This window comes from Moschus berezovskii, chromosome 3 (assembly GCF_049115385.1).
Source record: "Moschus berezovskii isolate FMDL1 chromosome 3, NW_MosBer_1.0, whole genome shotgun sequence".
In the NCBI taxonomy this organism is placed as follows: domain Eukaryota; kingdom Metazoa; phylum Chordata; class Mammalia; order Artiodactyla; family Moschidae; genus Moschus; species Moschus berezovskii.
Window position 1 is genome coordinate 63,223,325 of NC_142462.1, and position 12,663 is coordinate 63,235,987.

Sequence of the window (12,663 nt, forward strand, 5' to 3'; positions counted from 1 at the left end):
AACTGAACTGAATGAGGAACTCCCCAGGTTGGTAGGTGCCCAATATGCTACTGGAGATCAGTGGAGAAATAACTCCAGAAAGAATGAAGGGATGGAGCCAAAGCATAAACAATACCCAGTTGTGGATGTGACTGGTGATAGAAGCAAGGTCTGATGCTGTAAAGAGCATAATTGCACAGGAACCTGGACTATTAGGTACATGAATCAAGGCAAATTAGAAGTGGTCAAACAGGAGATGGCAAAAGTGAACGAAACATTCTAGGAATCAGTGAACTAAAATGGACTGGAATGTGAGAATAACTCAAATGACCATTATATCTACTACTGTGGGCAGGAATCCCTTAGAAGAAACGGAATAGCTATCATGGTCAACAAAAGAGTCCGAAATGCAGTACTTGGATGCAATCTCAAAAACGACAGAATGATTTCTGTTCGTTACAAAGGCAAACCATTCAATATTACAGTAATCCAAGCCTATGCCCCAAACAGTAATGCTGAAGAAGACGAAATTGAACGGTTCTATGAAGACCTACAAGACCTTTTAGAACTAACACCCAAAAAAGATGTCCTTTTCATTATAGGGGACTGGAATGCAAAAGTAGGAAGTCAAGAAACACCTGGAGTAACAGGCAAATTTGGCCTTGGAGCACGGAATGAAGCAGGGCAAAGGCTAATAGAGTTTTGCCAAGAGAACACACTGGTCATAGCAAACACCCTCTTTCAATAACATAAGAGAAGACTCTACACATGGACATCACCAAATGGTCAACACCGAAATCAGATTGATTATATTCTTTGCAGCCAAAGATGGAGACGTTCTATACAGTCAGCAAAAACAAGACGGGGAGCTGACTGTGGCTCAGATCATGAACTCCTTCTTGCCAAATTCAGACTCAAATTGAAGAAAGTAGGGAAAACCACTAGACCATTCAGATATGACCTAAATCAAATCCCTTATGATTATACAGTGGAAGTGAGGAATAGATTTAAGGGACTAGATCTGATAGATAGAGTGCCTGATGAACTCTGGATGGAGGTTCGTGACATTGTACAGGAGACAGGGACCAAGACAATGCCCATGGAAAAGAAATGCAAAACAGCAAATGGCTGCCTGAGGAGGCCTTACAAATAGCTGTGAAAAGAAGAGAAGCGAAAAACAAAGGAGAAAAGGAAAGATATAAACATCTGAATGGAGAGTTCCAAGGAATAGCAAGGAGAGATAAGAAAGCCTTCCTCAGTGATCAATGCAAAGAAACAGAGGAAAAAACAACAGGAAAGACAAGAGATCTCTTCAAAAAAATTGGAGATACCAAGGGATTGCAGCCATGAAATTAAAAGACGCTTACTCCTTGGAAGGAAAGTTATGACCAACCTTGATAGTATATTAAAAAGCAGAGACATTACTTTGCCAACAACGGTCCATCTAGTCAAGGCTATGGTTTTTCCCGTGGTCATGTATGGATGTGAGAGTTGGACTGTGAAGAAAGCTGATCGCCGAAGAATTGATGCTTTTGAACTGTGGTGTTGGAAAAGACTCTTGAGAGTCCCTTGTACCGCAAGGAGATCCAACCAGTCCATTCTAAGGGAGATCGATCCTGAGTGTTCATTGGAAGGACTGATGCTGAGGCTGAAACTCCAATACTTTGGCCATCTCATGCGACGAGTTGACTCATTGGAAAAGAACCTGATGCTGGGAAAGATTGGGGGCAGGAGAAGGGGACGACCGAGAATGAGATGGCTGGATGGCATCACCGACTCTGTGGACATGAGTTTGGGTGAACTCCGGGAGTTGGTGATGGACAGGGAGGCCTGGCGTGCTGTGATTCATGGGGTCGCGGAGAGTCGGACACGACTGAGCAACTGAACTGAACTGTACTGAAAGCCTTTGACTGTGTGGATCACAATAAACTGTAGAAAATTCTGAAAGAGATGGGAATAGCAGACCACCTGAGCTGCTTCCTGAGAAACCTGTATTCAGGTCAGGAAGCAACAGTTAGAACTGGACATGGAAGAACAGACTAGTTCCAAATAGGAAAAGGAGTACGTCAAGGTTTATATTGTCACCCTGCTTATTTAACTTATATGCAGAGTACATCATGAGGAGCACTGGGCTGGAAGAAGCACAAGCTGGAATCAAGATTGCTGAGATAAATATCAATAACCTCAGATATGCAGATAACAGCACCCTTATGTCAGAAAGTGAAGAGGAACTCAAAAGCCTCCTGATGAAAGTGAAAGAGAGTGAAAAGGTTGACTTGAAGCTCAACATTCAGAAAACGAAGATCATGGCATCTGGTCCCATCACTTCATGGGAAATAGATCGGGAAACAGTGGAAACAGTGTCAGACTTTATTTTTTTGGGCTCCAAAATCACTGCAGATGCTGGTTGCAGCCATGAAATTAAAAGATGGTTGCTCCTTGGTAGGAAAGTTTTGACCAACCTAGATAGCATATTAAAAAGCAGAGACATTACTTTGTCAACCAAGGTCCGTCTAGTCAAGGCTATGGTTTTTCCCGTGGTCATGTATGGATGTGAGAGTTGGACTGTGAAGAAAGCTGATCGCCGAAGAATTGATGCTTTTGAACTGTGGTGCTGGAGAAGACTCTTGAGAGTCCCTTGGACTGCAAGGAGGTCCAACCAGTCCATTCTAAAGGAGATCAGTCCTGGGTGTTCATTGGAAGGACTGATGCTAAAGCTGAAACTGCATTACTTTGGCCACCTCATGCGACGAGTTGACTCACTGGAAAAGACTCTGATGCTGGGAGTGATTGGCGGCGGGAGGAGAAGAGGACGACAGAGAATGAGATGGCTGGATGGCATCACCGACTCTGTGGACATGAGTCTGAGTGAACTCCAGGAGTTGGTGATGGACAGGGAGGCCTGGCTTGCTGTGATTCATGGGGTCGCGGAGAGTCGGACACGACTGAGCGACTGAACTGAACTGAACTGAACATGAATTAAGTACTCACTATGTGCCAGGCAATGTTGCTCTAGGAATTTATGTGTGTTGACTCAACTTAATCTTCTTAATAACCTTAGGAGAAAAGGAAATTCTCTAGCAAAGTGCAGTGATTTGGCAACTCGACTAGGAGGGGCAAGATTTCAGCCCAAGTAATTTGACTTCAAAGTTTACTTGTGGAACAAAATTTTGTCAACCCGAAAGCTGATTTGTAAAATAAAGTAACAAAGCAGATTTTCAGCCAAGGAAGAAGACTTTTAGGGTGTCTTTGACATGATAATCACCATTTATCACCCCAACCTCCGCAAATAAAATAAGCATTACCTTTCTCTTGATGCAGAGTTTATTCTAGTGAGACTAATCATTGCACAGATTATAACAATATAATGGCCACAGATATTATTTATTCTTAATTGAGTTGAAAAAAGCCACAGCTATCATTTCACCATTGTGTATAAAATTACAATAGCATAAGATGACTTGTGATAAATTTTTTAAACAATTTTCAGAATTTCTTAGACCATGTTAATACTCTGTTTGGTCCACAAAATTGTATTGACCTCTTCCAGTATTTTCAGTTATACTCATTAGACAAGAAAGACCAAGGACACAACCATATCTTGTGTACCTAGAGAGCTGCACCACAAAAATAAGTTTCCCATGAAATCAGATTAAATTACATTTTGAAAGGAGAGATTGACTTCATATAATGCAATGAGAAGGGCACATCATGTTTGTGATATATCTTCTCTTAAATCCAATTAGCTCAATCCAATCAAGCGAAAACATCAAACAAATTGAGGGGTGTTTTACAAAATACTAGACAATTCCCCTCTAAAGTGTCAAAGTCATGAAAGATAAAGTAAAGATGGAGAAATCATCGCAGATAGGAGAGATTAAGGAGATATCATGACTAAACACAACGTGATAATGTGAACTAGATCCTACAACAGAAAAGGGACATCAGCAGAAAAATCGGAGAAATATGAATAAAGTCTATAGTGAATAGCTTTATGTCAATGTTCATTTCTTAGTTTTAATAGATGTAATCTGGTTACATAGCTCATAGCTTCACTGACCGTTGTTACCTACTATTGTTGGCAAGAATCCCACAGAAGAAATGGAGTAGACCTCATAATCAACAAGAGTCTGAACTGCAGTACTTGGATGTAACCTCAAAAATGACAGAATGATCTCAGCTCATTTCCAAGGAAAACCATTCATTATCACAGTAATTCAAGCCAAAGAAGTTGAAGTTGATCAGTTCTATAGAGACCGAGAAATTCTCCTAGAACTAACTCCAAAAAAAAATTAAAAAAAAGATGTCCTATTCATCACTGGGGATTGGAATGCAAAAGTAGGAAGTAAAGAGATACCTGGAGTAATAGACAAGCTTGACTTTGGAGTACAAAATGAAACAAGGCCAAGGCTAATAGAATTCTGCCAAGAGAATACATTGATCATAGCAAACATCCTTTTTCAACAATGCAAGAGAATACTTTACACATCAGTCAGTTCAGTTCAGTTCAGTCGCTCAGTCGTGTCTGACTCTCCGTGACCCCATGAATCACAGCACGCCAGGCCTCCCTGTCCATTACCAACTCCCGGAGTACACTCAAACTCATGTCCATAGAGTCGGTGATGCCATCCAGCCATCTCATTCTCCGTCGTCCCCTTCTCCTCCCGCCCCCAACCTTTCCCAGCATCAGAGTCTTTTCCAGTGAGTCAACTCGTCGCATGAGGTGGCCAAAGTATTGCAGTTTCAGCTTTAGCATCAGTCCCTCCAATGAACATCCAGGATTGATCTCCTTTAGAGTGGACTGGTTGGATCTCCTTGCAGTCCAAGGGACTCTCAAGAGTCTTCTCCAACACCACAGTTCAAAAGCATCAATTCTTCGGCGATCAGCGTTCTTCACAGTCCAACTCTCACATCCATACATGACCATGGGAAAAACCATAGCCTTGACTAGACGGACCTTGGTTGGCAAAGTAATGTCTCTGCTTTTTAATATACTATCAAGGTTGGTCATAACTTTCCTCCCAAGGAGCAAGCGTCTTTTAAATTCATGGCTGCAATCAGCATCTGCAGTGATTTTGGAGCCCCCCAAAATTAAGTCTGACACTGTTTCCACTGTTTTTCCATCTATTTCCCATGAAGTAATGGGACCAGATGCCATGATCTTCGTTTTCTGAATGTTAAGCTTCAAGCCAACATTTTCACTCTCTTCTTTCACTTTCATCAAGAGGCTTTTGAGTTCCTCTTCACTTTCTGCCATAAGGGTAGTGTCATCTGCATATCTGAGGTTATTGATATTTCTCCCAGCAATCTTGATTCCAGCTTGTGCTTCTTCCAGCCCAGCGTTCCTCATGATGTACTCTGCATATAAGTTAAATAAGCAAGGTGACAATATGCAACCTTGACGGACACCTTTTCCTATTTGGAACCAGTCTGTTGTTCCATGTCCAGTTCTAACTGTTGCTTCCTGACCTGCATACAGGTTTCTCAAGAGGTAGGTCAGGTGGTCTGGGATTCCCATCTCTTTCAGAATGTTCCACAGTTTATTGTGATTGACACAGTCAAAGGCTTTGGCATAGTCAATGAAGCAGAAATAGATGTTCTTCTGAAACTCTCTTGCTTTCTCCATGATCCAGCGGATGTTGGCAATTTGATCTCTGGTGCCTCTGCCTTTTCTAAAACCTGCTTGAACATCTGGGAGTTCACGGTTTACATACTGCTAAGTCTGGCTTGGAGAATTTTGTCTACGGCCATACCACACTGAACGCGCCCGATCTCGTCTGAGGAAGTCTTTCTTATCTCTTCTTGCTACTCTTTGGAACTCTGCATTCAGATGCTTATATCTTTCCTTTTCGCCTCTCTTCTTTTCACAGCTATTTGTAAGGCCTCCTCAGACAGCCATTTTGCTCTTTTGCATTTCTTTTCCATGGGGATGGTCTTGGTCCCTGTCTCCCGTACAATGTTACGAACCTCCGTCCAGAGTTCATCAGGCACTCTATCAATCAGATCTAGTCCCTTAAATCTATTTCTCACTTCCACTGTATAATCATAAGGGATTTGATTGAGGTCATTTCTGAATGGTCTAGTGGTTTTCCCTACTTTCTTCAATTTAAGTCTGAATTTCGCAATAAGGAGTTCATGGTCTGAGCCACAGTCAGCTCCTGGTCTTGTTTTTGCTAACTGTATACAGCTTCTCCATCTTTGGTTGCAAAGAATATAATCAATCTGATTTCGGTGTTGACCATCTGGTGATGTCCATGTATAGAGTCTTCTCTTGTGTTGTTGGAAGAGGGTGTTTGCTATGACCAGTGCATTCTCTTGACAAAACTCTATTAGCCTTTGCCCTGTTTCATTCCGTGCTCCAAGGCCAAATTTGCCTGTTACTCCAGGTGTTTCTTGACTTCCTACTTTTGCATTCCAGTCCCCTAGAATGAAAAGGACATCTTTTTTGGGTGTTAGTTCTAAAAGGTCTTGTAGGTCTTCATAGAACCGATTAACTTCGGCTTCTTCAGCATTACTGGTTGGGGCATAGGCCTGGATTACTGTAATATTGAATGGTTTGCCTTGGAAACGAACTGAAATCATTCTGTCGTTTTTAAGATTGCATCTAAGTACTGCATTTCGGACTCTTTTGTTGACTATGATGGCTACTCCATTTCTTCTAAGGGATTCCTGCCCACAGTAGTGGATATAATGGTCATCCGAGTTAAATTCACCCATTCCAGTCCATTTTAATTCACTGATTCCTAGAATGTCGACGTTCACTCTTGCCATCTCCTGTTTGACCACTTCCAATTTGCCTTGATTCATGGACCTAACATTCCAGGTTCTTTACAATATTGCTCTTTACAGCACCGGACCTTGCTTCTATCACTGGTCACATCCACAACTGGGTATTGGTTTTGCTTTTGCTCCATCCTTTTATTCCTTCTATAGTTATTTCTCCACTGAGCTCCAGTAGCATACTGGGCACCTACCCACCTGGGGAATTCCTCATTCAGTATCCTATCATTTTGCCCTTTGTTACTGTTCATGGGGTTCTCAAGGCAAGCATACTGAAGTGGTTTGCCATTCCCTTCTCCAGTGGACCACATTCGGCTATGGTCCATGTGATCAGATCGGCTAGTTTCCTGTGATTATGATTTCAGTTTGTCTGCCCTCTGATGCCCCCTAGCAATACCCACCGTCTTATTTGGGTTTCTCTTACCTTGGTCGTGGAAAATCTCTTCACAGCCGCTCCAGCAAAGTGCAGCCGCTGTACCTTACCTTGGACGAGGGGTATCTCCTCAAGGCCGCCCCTCCTGACCTTGAACGCGGAGTAGCTCCTCTCGGCCCTCCTGCGCCGGCGCAGCCACTGCCTGTTGGACCTGGGGTAGCTCCTCTCGGCTGCGGCCCTGGCCTCAGGCGTGAGGTAGCTCCTCACGGCCACACTTCTTTGTGGGGTTCGTTGCGCCGGGGCTGGCGTCTCTCGCGTTGCGTCTGCGCCGCCGGGGCCCGCGTCTCTCGCGTCGCATCTGCACGGCCGGGGCCGGCGTGATATCACCAAATGGTCAATACCAAAATCAGATTGATTACATTCTTTGTAGTTGAAGATGGAGAAGGTGTATATAGTCAGAAAAAACAAGACCTGGAGCTGACTGTGGTTCAGATCATCAGCTTCTCATAGCAAAATTCTGGCTTAAACTAAAGAAAGTGGGGAAAACCACTAGGCCAGCCAGGTATGACTTAAATCAAATACCCAATGAATATAGAGTGGAGGTAACAAATACAGATTCAAGGGATTAAATCTACAAACAGTGTGTCTGAAGAACTATGGACAGAGGTCCATAATATTATATATGAGGCAGTGAACAAATCCATCCCAAAGAAAAACAAGAAAGCAAAGTGGTTATCTGAGAGGCTTTACAAATAGCTGAAGCAAGAAGAGAAGTGAAAAGCAAGAGAGAAAGGGAAAGGCACACCAATCTAAACCCAGAGTTCCAGAGAATAGCAAGGAGAAACAAGGCCTTCTTCAATGAACAATGCAAAGAAATAGAGGAAAACTATAGAAAGGGAAAGGCTAGAGATCTCTTCAAGAAAATTGGAAATATCAAAGGAATATTTCATCCAAAGATGGGCACAATAAAGGATAGAAATGGTAAAGACCCAATAGAAGCAGAAGAGATCAAGAAGAGATGGAAATTATACACAGAAGCACTGTACAAAAAAAATCTTAATGACCCGGGATAATCATGATAGTGTGGTCACTAATCCAGAGCCAGACATTGTGCAGTGTGAAGTCAAGTGGGCCTTATGAAGAACAGCTGTCAGTAAAGCTAGTGGAGGTGATGCAATTCCAGCAGATCTATTTAAAATCCTAAAAGATGATGCTATCAAAGTGCTGCACTCAATATGTCATATATCTGGAAAACCCAGCAGTGGCCACAGGACTGGAAAGGGTCAATCCTCATCTCAATTTCCAAGAAAGGCAGTACTAAAGAATGTACAAACCAACAGAAAATTGCTGTCATCTCCCATGCTAGCAAGGTCATGCTTAAAATCCTGCAGTTGGGCTTCAGCATTCCATGAACTAAGAATTTTCAGATGTTCAAGCTGGGCTTAGAAAAGGCAGAGGGACCAGAGATCAAATTGTCAACATTCACTGGATCATAGAGAAAGCAAGAGAATAAAGTCTTTATTTAATAATTTCATGTCAATGTTTCACTGACTATGCTAAAGCCTTTGACTGTGTAGATCATAATAAATTGTGGAAAACTCTTAAAAGATGGGACTAGAAGACCATCTTATCTTTCTCCTGAAAAACCTGTATGTGGGTCGAGAGGCAACACTTAGAAACCTGTATGGAACAACTGACTGGTTCAGGATTGAGAAAGAAGTACGACAAGGCTGCTTATTGTCACCCTGTTTATTTAACTTATACACAGAGCACATCATGAGAAATGCCAGGCTGGATGAGTTACAAGCTGAAATCAACATCAGTGGGAGAAATATCAACATCCTTGGATATGCGAATGATACCACTTTAATGGCAGAAAGTAAGAGGAATAAGAGAACCTCTTGATAAGGGTAAAGGAGGAACGTGAAAAAGTTGACTTAAAACTAAATATTAAAAACTAAGATCATGGCATCAGGCCCCATCACTTCATGGCACATAAAAGGGGAAAAGGTGGAACCAGTGACAGATTTCCTTTTCTTGGGCTCCAAAACCACTGCAGATAGTGACTGCAGCCATGAAATTAGATGATTGCTTCTTGGCAGGAAAGTTAGGACAAACCTAGACAGTGTGTTAAAAAGAAAAGACATTACTTTGCTGACAAAGATCCATGTAATCAAGGTTTGGTGTTTCCAGTAGTCATTTACAGTTGTGAGAGATGAACTGTAAAGAAGGCAGAGCACCGAAGAATTGATGCTTTTGAACTGTGGTGCTGGAGAAGACTCTTGAGAGTCCCTTGGACAGCAAGGAGACCAAACCAGTCAATCTTAAAGGAAATCAACCCTGAATATTCATTGGAAGGACTGATACTGAAGCTGAAACTCCAATACTTTGGTCATCTGATGCGAACACCCAACGCATTAGAAAAGACCCTGATGTGGGGAAAGATTGAAAGCAGAAGAAGAGGGCAATAGAGAATAAAATGGCTGGATAGCATCACCAACGCAATGGGCATAAACTTGGGCAAACTTCGGGAAATGGTGAAGGACTGGCATGCCTGGCGTGGTGCAGGCCATGGGGTCACAAAGAGTCACACACGATGGATGACTGAACAACAACAGCATGGTTATATAAACAATAGAAAAAGCTGAGGAAAGGCAATATTTTTGCAATACTTCTATAAATCTAATGTTATGAAAACAAAATGCTAAAATAAATGTATACATCAGTAAATAAGTGTGTTGCCACCATCTCTCTCAGAAAAGGAGGGGTTGAGACTTTCACTACATGGAGACTCAAAGTAACCTCTATGATTTGACTCATCCATACAATGGTAAGTACCAAAGTAATGTGAAGATGATTTCCTTCTTCCCAAAGGATCAAAAGTCAATATTGGCTCTCTTATATGTTGGTACCAGATTTATTGCCTGGCTTACCTTGGAGAGTATAGATACAGATTGTAAATTTTACTGCATGGTCCTAACAGCTGAATTATTTAGGATCTAAGCACATGTGCAATTGTACATGATTCAGTAAATAGAGGTTGCCCTGAGAAACAAAGAATGCTTATTCACTCTTCATATTTTTACTTCATTTAAATTATGATGATATGAATATTTTTTGTTGATGTTCTTAAAGATCTAGTAGTAACACTATGCCTGGATTCTCCAAAATGTGGCCATAAAATCAGATTTTTTTACTTTGTATGACACACACTGGTAATACTGAAATGTATACTTGTCCTTTTTTTCCTTCAACAGCATCTCGCCACCTAAACTACATACTTCTAAATTTACCTTACATTCCATTCCCCAGCCCCACTCTATAGGGCGCATGGCTGAAAAAGCGCGCATGGCTGAAAAAGTACACATAGCAAAGGCACACCCATAAAGATGGTGCCTGACGGCTGTCAGGAGGGCGCGGCCCCAGGTAATCACAAAAAATTGTGATTGGCCCCTGAACACTTCCCCATGCGTGAGCAGTGCATGATCACCCTAGACCTCTATTGTGACGTCAGCGCGTGATGACCTGACCTTTAATATGATTGGAGCCTACTGCAGGAAGTCCCTTGGAAAACCTCCACGCTTGCTTTTATATAGGGAGAGCTTGTAACATTAAAGCAGAACTGCTTTGACAGAACCCCCTGCCGCGTGTGAGTGTCCTTCTCCGGGCGAGGAGGGCTGCGGGGCAGGCGGCCAGCTCACCTTGTCCCTGGGGTTTCTTCCTCACCGCTCCAGCGCGGGGAGGCAAAACGGGCTCCACATCCGAGGCCGAGGACTCGCCGACGCCTTGCTCTCCCCCGCGGTGCCACCGGGGGAGAAGCAAGGGGACCCCACACCACCCCTTATCTACGTTCTTTCAGAAAGAAATAATTTGTAAGAGTAAGCTAAAGTGGAAAAAAATGAAAGTGAGGGTCGCTCGGTGGTGTCCAACTCTTTGCGTTTATTCTCCAGGCCAGAGTACTGGAGTGGGGAGCCTTTCTCTTCTCTCGACCCAGGGATCGAACCCAAGTCTCCCACATTACTGGCAGATTCTTTACAAGTTGAGCCACAAGGGAAGCTCAAGAATACTGCACTGGTTAGCCCATCCCTTCTCCAGAGGATCTTCCTGGCCCAGGAATCCAACCGGGGTCTCCTGCATTGCAGGTGGATTCTTTACCAACTGAGCTATGAGGGAAGTCCCAAGAGTACAATTTTCACCTTTGCTTTTATTATTTATTTTCCTTACACTTATTTCCTTCTTGTAATACTTGAGAACATATAAAAATATTGCTTAGTCATTTAAGAGCTCAGTTCAGTTCAGTTCAGTCGCTCAGTCGTGTCCGACTCTCCGCGACCCCATGAATCACAGCACGCCAGGCCTCCCTGTCCATCACCAACTCCCGGAGTACACTCAAACTCATGTCCACAGAGTCGGTGATGCCATCCAGCCATCTCATTCTCCGTCGTCCCCTTCTCCTCCCGCCCCCAACCTTTCCCAGCATCAGAGTCTTTTCCAGTGAGTCAACTCGTCTCATGAGGTGGCCAAAGTATTGGAGTTTCAGCTTTAGCATCAGTCCCTCCAATGAACATCCAGGATTGATCTCCTTTAGAATGGACTGGTTGGATCTCCTTGCAGTATAAGGGACTCTCAAGAGTCTTCTCCAACACCACAGTTCAAAAGCATCGATTCTTCGGCGATCAGCCTTCTTCACAGTCCAACTCTCACATCCATACATGACCACGGGAAAAACCATTGCCTTGACTAGACGGACCTTGGTCGGCAAAGTAATGTCTCTGCTTTTTAATATACTATCAAGGTTGGTCATAACTTTCCTTCCAAGGAGCAAGCGTCTTTTAATTTCATGGCTGCAATCAGCATCTGCAGTGATTTTGGAGCCCAAAAAAACAAAGTCTGACACTGTTTCCACTGTTTTTCCATCTATTTCCCAAGAAGTGATGGGACCAGATGCCATGATCTTTGTTTTCTGAATGTTGAGCTTCAAGCCAACCTTTTCACTCTCCTCTTTCACTTTCATCAAGAGGCTTTTGAGTTCCTCTTCACTTTCTGCCATAAGGGTAGTGTCATCTGCATATCTGAGGTTATTGATATTTCTCCCAGCAATCTTGATTCCAGCTTGTGCTTCTTCCAGCCCAGCGTTCCTCATGATGTACTCTGCATATAAGTTAAATAAGCAAGGTGACAATATACAACCTTGACGCACTCCTTTTCCTATTTGGAACCAGTCTGTTGTTCCATGACCGGTTCTAACTGTTGCTTCCTGACCTGCATACAGGTTTCTCAAGAGGCAGGTCAGGTGGTCTGGGATTCCCATCTCTTTCAGAACGTTCCACAGTTTATTGTGATCCACACAGTCAAAGGCTTTGGCATAGTCAATGAAGCAGAAATAGATGTTTTTCTGAAACTCTCTTGCTTTCTCCATGATCCAGCGGATGTTGGCAATTTGATCTCTGGTGCCTCTGCCTTTTCTAAAACCTGCTTGAACATCTGGGAGTTCACGGTTTACATACTGCTGAAGCCTGGCTTGGAGAATT